The sequence below is a fragment of the Psammomys obesus genome, unplaced genomic scaffold, assembly GCF_907164565.1.
Source record: "Psammomys obesus unplaced genomic scaffold, mPsaObe1.curated_primary_1811, whole genome shotgun sequence".
In the NCBI taxonomy this organism is placed as follows: domain Eukaryota; kingdom Metazoa; phylum Chordata; class Mammalia; order Rodentia; family Muridae; genus Psammomys; species Psammomys obesus.
In genome coordinates, this window is record NW_026596057.1 from 13,914,289 (window position 1) to 13,928,404 (window position 14,116).

The 14,116-nt window shown below is 42.1% G+C and overlaps 1 protein-coding gene across 2 annotated transcripts in view; it reads left to right on the plus strand.

Annotated features, from left to right (window-relative positions):
- The first annotated feature begins 7,377 nt into the window (after positions 1–7,377).
- The window catches only part of Cep350 (centrosomal protein 350), a 140,043-nt gene continuing 133,304 nt past the window's right edge, over positions 7,378–14,116 (plus strand). For both annotated transcript variants that reach the window (XM_055624428.1, XM_055624429.1), the window contains exon 1: positions 7,378–7,683. The gene's annotated coding sequence lies outside the window, so the exon portion shown is untranslated. The remainder of the gene's footprint in view (positions 7,684–14,116) is intronic.

The window sequence follows — 14,116 nt, forward strand, 5'->3', positions numbered from 1 at the left end:
ATGTCTGTAATTCAGTGCTCTAGGTAGGTTCAAATAACACTGTGCATTTGAGGCCAATCTGGAATACATGACATTGTCCCAGAAACTAAGGAAAAATTTACTATATTTATATGTATCCCTAAATAATCTATTTCAGTATTGTCTGCACTTTGAAACTATGTGGAACTGGCATTACTCCACATGTATCCTGAAATCTGATTTTGGTTGGTTGGTTAGTTGGTTTTGCTTTTAAAACAGAGTGCTACTCTGTAACCCAGGCTAGCCTCAAGCTTATGCCAGTCCTGTTCCAGCTGATTGCTAGTATTGCAGTCACTTTGACTTAAAATTAGTATTTGTGAGATTTATCCTTCCAATTTTTACCTTTGCTGCTTGGCATTTCATTATATGGATATTCTTTGTCTGTCTTACCTATTCCCCTGTGGATGGATATGGTACTTGCAATTATGACCAATTAAAAAAAATCTTGTGCTTGTCTCCTTATGAACCCTGGTGAATTCTTTATGACCATGAAAAAATAAAATAAAATGGCACCAAGATAAAGAGCTTATGTCAGAATATAAGTCAACATACTATTTTCTTCATCAAAAAAGCCTTGCGGGGAAAATCAACTCATTTGGACAGTGTGCTTAGTGATGTAGCTAGTTTCCTTGTATAAACTCCTTGTCTTGTTAGAGTCCATTGACAAAGAGTTGGAGATTGTAGACCATTCTGTTGACTCAGAAGCAGGTCTTCAGCTTTACCTCAGGTCTCCACAATGATCTCCAGAGTCATACACTGAGCCTAAGTGAGAAAAATCCTCATTGTTTTGTGTCTCTGACAATGTACACTGTTATCAGACTTTTTCTCATTTTTGACAATTAAGTGAATATAAACTGGTTTACTTTTTTAAAATATTAAGTGTGTGTGTGTCTGTGTCCACAAAAATCACACATGAGTATGGGGACAAAAGGATCACGAGACGAAGGAGACAGATACAGGAGGAGGAAGAAAGAGAAAGTTGCCATGGGTTACTGTGTGGAGAAGCAATGGTTGGCTCAGGATGGGTGAAAGAAAGCAGCTCAGATGAGAATAATAATCAAGTATTTATGGAATTATGGGTGGAATGTAGATAGAAATTATTAAAGCAGATGGTATGGGCTGGGGTTGGGAGATAATGAAGTAGCTTAGTGGGTAATATCTGTCCTGCCTCAGGTAAGGTAAGGCTATTCCAAAATCTATCAGGTGTCTGTGTCTTTATTGATTTGATAGAAGGTTAGATATTACTGCAGTAATAATTATAGGCTATTTAATAACAAGCAATCATTAATTCTATATTTTCCATAACATCTATCTATCTATGTATCTATCAAAGGGCAGCTAGAGGGAGTTAGTTCTTTCCTTCTACCATGTGGCATCCAGGGATTGAACTCAGGCTTATCCTTACTCATTAGACCATCTCACCGGCCCCTCCTATCTATCTATCTATCTATCTATCTATCTATCTATCTATCTATCTATCTATCTATTATTTTAAAGACTGTTTATTTTATTTGTGTGGGCATTTTGTGTACATCCATATATATATGTGCACTATGTGCCTGTCTGGTGCCATGAATCCCTTGGAACTAGAGTTATAGATAGTTGTAAGCTGCCAGGTGGATGCTAGGAATTGAACCCAGGTCTTTTAGAGAAACATCCAGTGCTCCTAACTGTTGAGCCATGTCTCCAGCCCTTATTTATTTATCATTGTTATTATTGGTTTTTTGAGAGAGAGTTTCTCTGTGTAGCCCTGGCTGACCTTGGAACTCATTTTCTAGAGTTCAGGTTGGCCTCGAACTCCGACATCAGCCCACCTCTGCCTCCTGAGTGCTGGGATTAAAGGTGTGCACCACAACTGTCTGGCTTTTTTATTATTTTTATGTGTATATGTGCTTGAGGTTTTGCACCACACGCATGCAGGAGCCTTTGGAGTCCAGAAGAAGGCATTGGATTTCCTTGAAACTGGACTTATGGGTGATTGTGAGCAACCATATGAGTACTTGGAACCAAACCCAGGTCTTCTGCAAGAGCAGCAGTGGTCTTAACCACTGAGTCATCTCTCCAGTCTGGGTTGTTAGATCGCTTTTGTACCACGCTTTTACAGCTATGACTTTCTGAATGTGTAAGTTGACTGGCCTAAAACTGGCCATTCCCGCTGTCCCCTCACTTCCTGCTACTTCTCTTTCCTTGGGGCTCTGTGCAGTCTGGAAGGCCATCCACTTTCTTAGGAGGACCTCTTGAATTTAATTTTTTTTTTTTTTGGTGTTACATAAAAGACAAACACTCTACCAGTTGAGCTATTTCTCCAACCCTTCATTTTCTTTTTAAAGAAAATATTCATTTTAAATTTCTCGTTAATTTTTTGACTTCTTCAATATGTAATACACTCACACAGTTCAAATTCAAAAGTATAAAGGAGAGAGGTGGGTCAGTGGTTAAGAGTACTTGTTCTTGCAGAGGACCTGGGTTCAGTTTCCAGCACCCAGATTGTGGTTCACAACTGTCCCTGATTCCAGTCCTAGTGGATCTGGTGCCTTCTTTTGATATCCACAGTCACCAAGCATACACATGGCACACAGACATACATGCAGGCAAAATACCCACACATAAAATAAAATGAATAAAACTAAGCAAGAATTTTTAATTAATTAATTTACTTATTACAATTTATTCACTTTGTATACCCACTGTAGCCCCCTCCCTTGTCTGCTCCTAGTCCTACCCACCAGTAAACAATAAAATTAAAAGGAGAATGGCTTATAAGTCTCCCTCTTATCCCTGGTCATTGGTTTTCTTCCAAGCAGCCAGGGTTAGCACCCTTCTGTACCCTTTAGAGATATTTTAAACACATACAAGCAAAATATAGGGTTTCTCTGTGTATTCCTGGCTGTCCTGGAACTTGCTTTGTAGACCAGGCTGGACTAAAACTAAGGCAGATTGACCTACCGCTGCCTCCAAAGTGCTGGAATTAGAGGCACAAGTTGAGAAAAATGCCTTTTAAGGTCCATCTATAAGGCTTTTCTTAATTAGTGATTGATGGGGGAGAGCCCAGCCCATGGTGTGTGGGACAACCCCTGGGCTTTTGGTTTGTGGTTCTATAACAAATCATGCTGAGCATGCCAGTAAGCAGCATCCCTCCATGGCCTCTGAATCAGTTCCTGCCTTCAGGGTCCTGCCCTGTTTCAGTTCCTGTCCTGACTTCCTCCAGTGATGGTCTATGATATGGAAGTGTAAGCCAAATAAACCCTTTCCTTCCCAACTTGCTTTTGGCTATGGTTTTCCATCACAGCAATAGAAACCCAAAGACCACAATCAAGGTTAGCTATCCAAGAAGAGAAATGCTCTGCTCCTTCCCTGGTCCCATCTTCTGTTCTGTCAAGTTAGGCATTGTAAATCTTATAATTTTCTGAGTTTCCCAAGTCTTGTAAATTTTGTGACCTGTTTGAGTTTCTTCCCTCCTTCTAAAAGGAAATGTCTACACAACATCTGTCCATCAGAATACCAAGTCTGGTAGAAAAGCTCAGAGAATGTTGAGAAGATAAACTGTTCAGAGGGAGTAAAAAGGACAAGAGAGAATAGCAACAATGGTAGCTGAATTAATATAAGATATACTGTTTCCACGAAAGAAAGAAAATATCAAATTCATCTACGTTTTAGTTCAAGAAAGATCAACTAATTAAACATACTGAGTTCCTATTCAAGTATTTTAAATAAAACATTAAGAAATACTGTCCTGGTTAGTTTTATGTCAACTGGACATAAGCTAGAGTCATCTGAAAGGAGGGAAACTTAATTGAGAAAATGACTCCATAAAATCCAGCTTGTGTTATTCGTGGTTCTCTAGAGTAGCAGAATTTATTAAATGAATCTCTTTATATATATATACACACATATATAAATTCACATATGAATATATAAAAATTCAAAATCTATATATAAAGATATATAAAGAGATTCATTCTATAAATATAAAATCTCTATATAAAGATGTATATAAGTATATATATACACATACTTATTAATCCAACAATGGCAGGCTATAAATTGAAAGCCCAAAAATCTAGAAGTTGCGAAGTACACAAGGCTGAATATCTCAGCTGGTATTCCATAGACCCTAGAATTCCAAAGAAGACTCACATTACTGCCACTGAAGGAATGGACTTGCTAGCAAGGCAAGAGCAAGCAAAGAACAAAACCCTCCTTCTAGCATGTCCTTATATAACAGTGGTTCTCAACCTTCCTAATGCTGTGACCCTTTAATACAGTTCCTCATGTTGTGGTGACCTCCAACCATAAAATTATTTCTACTTCCTAACCGTGTTTTTGCTACTGTTATGAATTGTAATGTAAATATCTGATGTGCGGGATATCTGATTTGCAACCGCTAAAGGGGTCACAACCCACAGATTGAGAACCACTGTTCTAAAAGAAAGCAAGCTGAGTGAGCCATGGTGAGCAAGCCAATGAGCAGCACCCTTCCATGGCCTCTGCATCAGCTCCTGCCTTCAGATTCCTGCTGTTTCAGCTCCTGCCCTGACTTCCTTCAATGGATGAACAGTGATGTGGAAGTGTAAGTCGAATAAACCTTTTCCTCCCCAAGTTGCTTTGGTCATGGTGTTTCCTCACAGCAACAGTAACCCTGACTAGGACAAATACCTAGACTAAAGTTACACAGTGAATAAAGAGCTCCACCAGGCTCCAGATGCAGGCTTTGTGACTCCCCAATTCATGATCTTACGATCTTAGTCTACCATGAGGGTGAAACGATGCTGTGATGGAACATGAACAACACACGGAACTAGCAGAAGACACTTTGTCGTCTGTAGAATGCTCATCATGGAGTTCGTGGAGAGAAGAACAACTGCAGTGTGTAAATACCCGAACTCATGGCAATTCGCCCGCTTCAGCCTCCCAGTGTGGGTTTACTGGCAGGTGCCGCTCTGCCTGGCCTTTTAGAACAATCCCCTCAAATACATACATTAGCTTTGATTTATTGTCATTAAGTGGAGGCCCTGGAGGGGTCAGAGGACCAGTGTTGGTGCACTTTCTACTTTATTGTACCATCTTCAGGGAGATGGAAAACAGAAAAGCTTTGGCAGCGGGAAGTGAGAAGTTTTCACTAATCTTATCTTGGCAGGTAAAGGCAGGGCAGGGACAAAGCTCGAGGCAGCCTCTGGATTAAGTACTACCTTAATCATTTGTGTAGCAGGAATGAAACTACTTTCATGAATCTGTGAGGGGATGTATAGACTTTGATATAGTTGAAAGCCAATAGCTCTCAAGGGAGGAAAAAAAAGTCATAGGATGTTAAAAGGAAGAGAGATTATCTAGGCATGGTGGTGCAGATCTCTAGCACTCAGGAGCCTGAGGCAGGAGGACTTTGGGTTCCAGGACAACCTGGCATACCCAGCAGGAGAGAGGAGAGAGGAGAGGGAGAGGGAGAGGGAGAGGGAGAAGGAGAAGGAGAGGGAGAGGGGAGAGAGGGAGAGGAGGCAGAGGGAGAGGGAGGGGGAGAGGGAGAGGGAAGAGAGGGAGAGGAGAGAGAGGGAGAGGAGGGAGAGGAGAGGAAGAGGAGGGAGAGGGAGAGGAGGGAGAGGGAGGAGAGGGAGGAGAGGGAGAGAGGGAGAGAGGGAGGAGGAGAGGGAGAGAGAGAGAGAGAGAGAACAGTTTAGCACCAAGTCTGGAAAACTGATGAAAAGAGAGTACAGGTTGATAACAGAAGGCCACTGCTGCTGACACTAAACCTTTTAGAACAAAAACCTTATTTCCCCTGTTGCTCAGGAGGTAATGTGGGAGATGGGAAAACATCAGTAAGCTTTGGAGTAAAGGAGATTCTAAACCCTTTATCTCCCACTAATTGACGCTACAATATTGTGCAAATTAATGCTTCAGAACCCATTTCTTCCTTTTAAGAAGTGAGTATAATTACTTAATAAGGTGATTGTATACATTCTTTAAAATAACTTGGCTGGGGAAAAAGATAAATTTTACTTTTTTATTACATGTATGTATGTATGTATGTATGTATGTATGTATGTTAGCATGCATGTATTCTCATGTGCCTGTGGAGGTCAGAGGACAACTTGCAGGAATCTGCTCTCTTGGTCCACTATTCGGCGTTCCAGGATCAAACTCAGGTTGCCAAGCATGGTGGCGAGTCCCTTTACCTGTTAATCCATTTCACTGCTTCAGTTTCACTTTTCAAATCTTTTTGTCGCTACAGTTTGAGTCCTCGGGAAACCCACAATTCTAATTCTTTGTGGCAGTGCCTCTTCTTAGGGATAGGGTATACATACACGTGTGTGCAGGACTTTAGTACGTTCCCGTAGTTCCTATTGAAGGACGGCTGCCCTACGGAGAGGAGCAGCCCTTGCCCTCTGCTTCTATTGATATGCTCTGTGTAACACTTACTGAACACCTACAATGTTCTAGTTACTGTGGTAGGCCCTACTGGATACTACAGAGAAAGGAGATTTTAAGACACTCAGAGTACTTTAGATGAGAAAGAATTTCTAGGCAAAGCAACGATCGGAGGCTAGAAGGTGAAGAAAAGTAATGACAGCTTATGAGCAGTGAGCACCTAACGGAAGGTGCCATTATTCGCCGAAGAGATCTCCTTTAAAGTCTTGACAGATGATAGCATTCACCATGCGGCGACTGGGAAAAGACAAAGCTGAAAGAAAATATGTTAACCCCAGGGGGTTTCTCAAACCACAATACCGAGTCGAAAGGAAATGTTGTTTTACCCGCTTTGGTTGGGATCTTGTGCCATCAGCGTGCATGCTAAACAGAACTGTAAACCCCGGCCAATGAGCCGGCCACAGTGACAGCAGCGAGCAGCTGCAGCAGACGCAAGCTGCAGTTAAACTCTCTAACTGCCTAGAGGGACGATTTATTTGGGCAATTGCTGAAGCATCATCAGCTCTCAGAAAGCTGCTGGTTCCCGGTTTCCCGGCTCATCCTTGTCAAGTCCTCAGCGTGTTTTCGCCCGGGGTGAAACGCTCAGGCAGAAGGCCCAATTAGCGTCAAAGGGAAGGGGGTGGTCTCCTCTGCGGATTGACTCTGGCTCCTCCCGAGTCCCGCCGAGCTCCCACCGCGCCACACCAAAGATGGCTTCCTCTCCGGCCTCGGCCTCCGCCGGGCTCGCGCTCACCTTTCGGCCACACTCAACATGGCCCTATCCCAAGGCTGCATTCCTGCGGAACCGTCTCCGGCAAGCTCTCGCGAGGTTTGGCGGGTCCGTCCCCCGCCCTCTCCCTCCCCGACTGCTCCCGCCCTGCCTCGCGCCGCCGCCGCCGCCACTGCTGCCGGCGCCGCTCCTCCTCCGTGTCAGTTGTTGAGCTGTAATGGCGACTGGGCCGCCGCTGCCGAAGTGACTCCCGGGCTGGGGAGCGGGGCCGGACCTGCGCCTGAAAGGACTGCGGAGAGCCGCAGCTCGGGAGGGGAGCTCGCGGCGGGGGAGAGGAGGCCGCCCCTGCGCCTCTCCTTCCCTCCCTGCCGCCCGGCGGATCCCGGCAGCCGGGGCGAGGCGGGCACCCGGTGCGTCCCCGCATCGGGGAGGCCAGGCCGGGCAGCCCTGGGGCCGGTCGGGGCGGCGTCACTGCACCCTCCGCCAGGCCCCGCGGGATGCACCGTGGGAGCCGAGGGCGGAGGCGACACTCTCAGGTGAGCTGCGGGAAGACCTGGCGGAGCCTGCGGACGCTTGCCCCGCCTCGGCTGCCTCTGTCCGCGGTCCCGGGTCCCTGAGGTGGCCGGAGAGGCGGGGCGGGGCCCCCTGGCACTGCCTGGCATCCCCCCCCCCGGAGACCCTCCGAGGGTCCCGAGACTCTTCCAGGAGGGTCATCCTGAGACCTGGGTTCCTGGACCCGCTGCTGCCCACCGAAACCAGATTTCCTTGCTTACCTGCCAGTGTCGCCCTCACCACCCTCGACCCTCTTCTTGGCTGCATAGAGTTAAGCCATCTCTCACCTTTGGTCTCCGAAGTGTCCCTTCTTGGTTTGGAGATCAAGCATATTTTGGGAAATTCCGGGCCACTGGCTCCAGTGTCAGGGATGACCAGTTTCTGTTCCCTTTCCTGGCTGTAATATTCGCAAAGTGCAGTATTGGGAAAACTTTGATCACCTCCAGTCCAGCAGTTGAGTGGAGTCTGCCGGCTTATTCACAAGTGATGGGGCGGGGAGGGGGTGGCATTTAACAAGCCTTACGCGCTGGACGTTGTCACTGCCGCTCCCCTCCCCCTCCTTTAAATGCAGACCAATATGCTAAATCATATTTAGCTAATGTCACAGATGCAGGCAGGAATGTGCCTGGGTCTTAGTTTTCAAGATAGGAAGTTGCAAACAGGTATATATTTTAATGGGTTCTTGATAATTGTAACAAATGCCGGCGGGCGGGGGCTAGGTCGTTAGGAATGGTGGTCGGTATCCATGTACTCTGCTTAATTGTTTTGCTGGTGATTCTTGTTTTGAATCTGGAGAAGTCGTTAGTGTTGCCATGTTAACTTGCCCTCTTAGCTTGTGTTTTAAGGCTTTTAAAGGAAAGTATCCTAGGCCGACCTATTAACACCTGGGAATTTTTGAAGAAGCAATGATAAAATAGTGCAAACTGCTCTCCATTTAAAAAGTGTCTTACTTTAAAATATTGCATTTTTAAAAGGCAGTGTGCTGTTAATAACATGGGATTGTGACTTTGGAAGAGTCTGAGACTCTTAGTTACTTGAAGCCCATGAAAGTGTCAGCGTTTGGGTATGCTAAATTGACAGACTATTAAATGCAACAAATCTGAACTGCCACTGCACTCAACTTAGGACACCTCTTTAATCAGAATATGAATGTCACTCTAGAATGCATTGTGTGTGTGATAAATGTGTATCTTGTTTTCTCATAGAACCTTGTGTTTGTAGTGATAGTAATGTTTGTAAATAATTTTGTGCATATATGGAAGATTCTTTTCCTTACATGTAAGTGTGTAGTATTGTTTAAGGTCATCAATGCTATAGAATCAACCTTTTATGGTGTTAATACGTTTATGAATTAAAGCTTTTAAATTTTTTCCTTCTGATTGTCATTTTTTAGAAATCCATTTTAAACACACTATATCATGGGCACAAGAAAGGAAGTGTCGACCTTATATAACCACTTTGGTTTGTCAAACTGCTGTAACTTATAGTGAGAGCAAAAGAGAAGTTGCCTGAAATAACTGACTTTTTTGGAGGGGGCCATGTACTCCCAAAACACATGAAATAATCTTCATGCAATCTTGTGAGCAAAGTAGACAAATATCTTTATTTGCAGTTGTAGAAATGGACACAAAAAGCCATTACTTTATGTGACTGCTGTTTTTATTCTGTAGATGTTCTAGAATTAGCTATATTTTAAATTAAATATTAACCTTATATACTTTTGCTATTTGTTATTTCAGAATATTAGAAAAAAATTTATCCTTCCTTTGTACATGACACTTGTTCCTTATGGTGATTCCTATCCCTTTAAAGGCATAGTATTTTTATAAAATTTTGTTATTAATATGGCATGAATTATTATAATGGATCACGCCTCTTCTTATCTGAATAGGTTCTTAAGAAATGGTAGTTAAAAAAGAAACTGGAGTTAAGAGCTGGGGGTGTGGCTTCGAGGCATATTTGCCCACCACTCATGAAGCGGGAAGTTCAGTGCCCAATAGTGTAAAAGAAAAACAAAAAGCCTGTAATAAATTTGCTACAATTAATTTTGTTTGAATGTTCAGTTGTCATCTTTTATTCTTCTACTCATTTTATGCTCTTGGTTATGTGAAACATATTTAAGCCACATGATCAGTGGTAACATAACTATGGAGACAGTTGACTTAAAAGTTAACTGTATAGTTAAGTAGTTGTGATTGTTATTTTTGCTGTGTGGGTCAAATCTCAAAATAGTTTTCCTTATTGACTCCTCCCCTCACACCACACAATTTTTGTGTTGCACATAGTTAAAAGAATGAGAGGATTGCGTAGTGTCTTTCTGCACTGCCTTTTTTTTGTTGTTGTTTATTTTTTTGTTATCGTTCATTGTTATTCTCAGTGGAACTTCACATTTACCTTTGAGTATTTTGGGTTATTATTTGTTTCTCATTTGGCCTGTAAGTTCTATGATAGCTGAAGTCCTCTATTTGTTACTGTGCACTGTAACAAATTTATTTAGTTAATAAACAAGTTTATTTAGTTCCTAGCATAAACTTAAATAGCCAATAAACAATAGTTGAGTTAACAACAGCAGAAAACCTAATTCTTAGTTCATAGGCACATTTTACCTTTTCTTAGGAGTATGCTCCAAATGTCTGTTCAAATTTGTTGGTTATCAGGGGATTGACAGCCTGGGATTTAAAAGTCCCTGAGAATAAGCCACAGGTGGGTCTTGAAAACTTTGACTATTTTAATGATTTGCCCAGGTGCTCTGTTAGTAGTTGTTGTAATTTGAAGAAAACAGAAGCTCTAAGACCCTAACCTGTTGTACTAGTATTATAATTATAGACTTGTAATAATTTTAGGTCCTTCTCAATCACGGCACTGGATATTTTGAATGTTGGAGGCCAGTTAGTCCAGTGTCCATGTTTTATATGCTAGAAAGCCATATAGTAAAAGCATCTACTAAGTAGCTCTAGGTTTACATTTATTTTATGTGTCAGATAATTGTCAAATCAGTAGGTAATCATGATTAAACTAGCAGTGTTTTGATTTGTTTTTTTTTTGGGGGGGGTCACTATTAATTAAAAATTCAAAGTGGGTCTCACTTTTCATGTTAACTTAAAAATAAGTATCAATTAGACTATAAATTAAAGTAGAACAACTTTCTGGGAAGTAATCTGGAATTACCTCTCAAAATTTAAAGTACATGTACTATTTGATGAAATCATTTAATGTTTGTGGGGTTTATGTAACAAATTTTAACACAAGAGCCCAATTATAAATCTATTAAGAATATTCATTTATCATGATTACAAATAAAAGGAAACAGAAGTATCAAAAATGTTCAAAATGTCCTTTGGTAAGGGAACAGCTAAAACCATAGTATATTTATGCTGTGAGATACTTCACAGTTGTTAGCAGGTTTTAGGGATCTATATTTACTTGGGGAGAAGCAGCTGAGCATGTCCTTCAGCACATGGACCAGGCAGCGGTCCTTATAGGTTCACACCCTAACTGCACTATTTATACCAGCTGTGATTATTAGTGACGAAAATTCATCTGTAAGGTGGACATAATGATAGTCCTTGCCTCACAGGCCTAGTGTGAAAACTAAATGAGTTAATGTCAGTATTCTAAGGAAGCACAGGGTGCGTTATGTAACTGCTTCCTATCCTTGTTAGGTACTGACATGGAGTAGTGCTCATGATAGAATATTGTGTACAAGAAATACTGTGTAATATAATTTGACATATAAAAATTAGGTAGAGGCCAGTCAGATGCTCAGTGGGTAAGGGCACTTGTTTTACCTGTGAGCTTTTGCATCCCAAACAACTGTAAGACAAGTGCAAGGCTATGAGGAGTTCACCACAATATCTTGGATTCAGCTAGCCTCATTTATGTGTCCTCATCCATTTGGAGATAATGGTCTTACTTCCCTTTTACTGCATCTGTCAGGACAATTTCGTGTTCACTAATTTGATGGTTTGAATGATAGGATGCTCTATTTTATTACATAAAGCAGGTATAAGTTCTTCAGTTGACTACATCTGAGAGGAAAGTTGTTCATTTGATTCATTTTGAGAGAGTAGTCAGCTGTGGTGAGTGCTGTCAAGAGGTCAAGTAGATTGAGGAGTGCAAATGGCTTTTTGATTTGGAGACGAGGTCTTTGGTAACTTTAGTGAGAGAGAACTGTGGTGGAGAAAGGAGGATCAGCACTACATCGCAGCTGCTTGAAAGGTGAGGGAGAGTATCTCTAAGTGGAGATGGAGGATAGTCAATGCTTCTGAGAGGTTTGTAAAGGAGAAAGCAGCAGTGAGGTGCTGTCGAGAGACTTTTCATTTCCTAAGATGTCCTTAAGTATAACTGCATACAGGACAAATGTTGGAGAGGGGACATTGGGACCAAAGTGTGAGGAAAATGCGGCCAATAGTGAGGTTTCCTGAGAGAACCTGCGTAAGTAGACCTAGAAATAGGTGAAATGTTTCTACAGTACCTTTTCTTTTCTCCAAAAGTTTCTTCTTTACTATTATTATTATTTTATAATGGCATATGTGGTGGCGCACACCTTTAGTCCTAGCACACAGGAGGCAGAGGCAGGCGGATCTCTGAGTTCCAGGCCAGCCTGCTCTACATAGACAGTTCCAAACCAGCTAGGGCTATATAGCAAGAAAAGAACAAAATTAAAATTAAATTTTTATTGGTGTCTGTGCGTGCGTGCTCGCGCGCATGCATGCATACACGCGAGAGTCTGTGCATGCTAGAGAGGGCCTATGGAGGTCAGAGGCCAGCTTACAGGAGTCAGTTCTCTCTTCACCATGTTGGTCCTGGAAGTCTTCCTCAGCCCTCACCCACCGTGTGCTCTCACCTGCCCCACTTGTTCCATTCTCTCCAACACAGGCTGTAAGTTAAATAGTGAGCTTAATTCTTTTTAGCTGTAGGTGTTGTGTGAGCCTTTGTACTTTATTATTATTACTTTGGATAGGGGCTCACATTGTACCTTGGCTTCCTATGTAGCCCAGGCGGACCTCAACTTGCTGCAGTCTTCCTGAGCCTTCCGAGTGCTGGGATTATAGGCCCACATGACCATGCCTCCTTATGTCATTTTTTTTTTCTTTTGAGATAGAGACATTATGTAGCTCTGGCTGTCCTGGAGCTACTTACTGTATAGACCAGGCTGGGACTGAATTTGTAGCAATCTCCCTGCCTTAGCTGTTAGAGTGCCCAGATTACAGCTATGCACCCCCAAGCATGGTCTTTGTATCTTTCTTGTAAGGCAAATATTTTGGTGTATTAGTTACTTTACTATTGTTGTGATAAAACACCATGAGTAATACAATTTATGGAATAAAGATTTTTATTTGATTTATAGTTCCAGAGGGATAATAATCCTTAGTGGCAGAGCAGAGGTAGTGGGAGCATGTGGCCAGAGCAGCAGCAGAGCACTCACATCACAGGAAACGGAGAGAGCAAATTGGAAATGGTGAAGAGATGCAGATCCTTTAAAACCTCAAAGCCCTCAGTGACAGTCCCTCTCCACCAAAGCCACACCTCTCAATTCTCCTCAGACAGCACCAGCAGGGACCAAGTATTCACATGCCCAACACCTAAGGAGGACATCTCATTCAAATCGCTACACTGGGTGATGATTGAAAATACAGACGACTTGTTGTTAGCTTAGGATCTGATTTACTCCCAACAAGTCAACATTTTAAAAGTATTCTTATTTATTGGTTTATATGATTTTAACCAGACTGGATGTGCACTCGTGTGTGTGTGTGTGTGTGTGTTTTAAGACAGGGTCGTGCTAACTTCCTCAGGCTTGCTTTGAATTCACTATGTAGCTCAGGCTGGCCTTGAACTCACCATAGTCCTACTCCAACCTCCCAATGGCTGAGTATAGAGGCATGTATCACTGTGCTAGCTTAACCAAACTTTTTTTTAAAAATATCATTTAGTAGTAGCTTTAAATAAATTATATTTTCATTTTCTGTTGGCAGTGTAGCCATCCTTAGTTAATTTTTGAAAGCTCATTTTGAGCATTCATTTATATGATGCAAAATAAAACCATATTAAATATAGGTTTTTTGTTTGTTTGTTTGTTTGTTTTTGGTTTTGTTTGAGACAGGGTTTGTCTGTGTAGTTTTGGCTGTCCTGGAACTCACTGTAGACCAGGGCAGCCTGGAACTCACAGAGATCTACCTGCCTCTGCCTCCCTGAGTGCAAATATAGTTTTTAAATCTCTTTTGATTTTTTTTTTTACTTTAGTCTGAACAAAGCACTGTTCATATATACTTAGACTTTTATATGAAACAGCTTTTTTCCTGCAAGATGTTATTAGCCTCTCTTGAAAATGCACATTAAAGTAACAGTTTTGAGTCATTTAAAAATGGTGTGTGTTTGTGTGCTGTGTGAGATTAATGTGCACAGTGGTACATG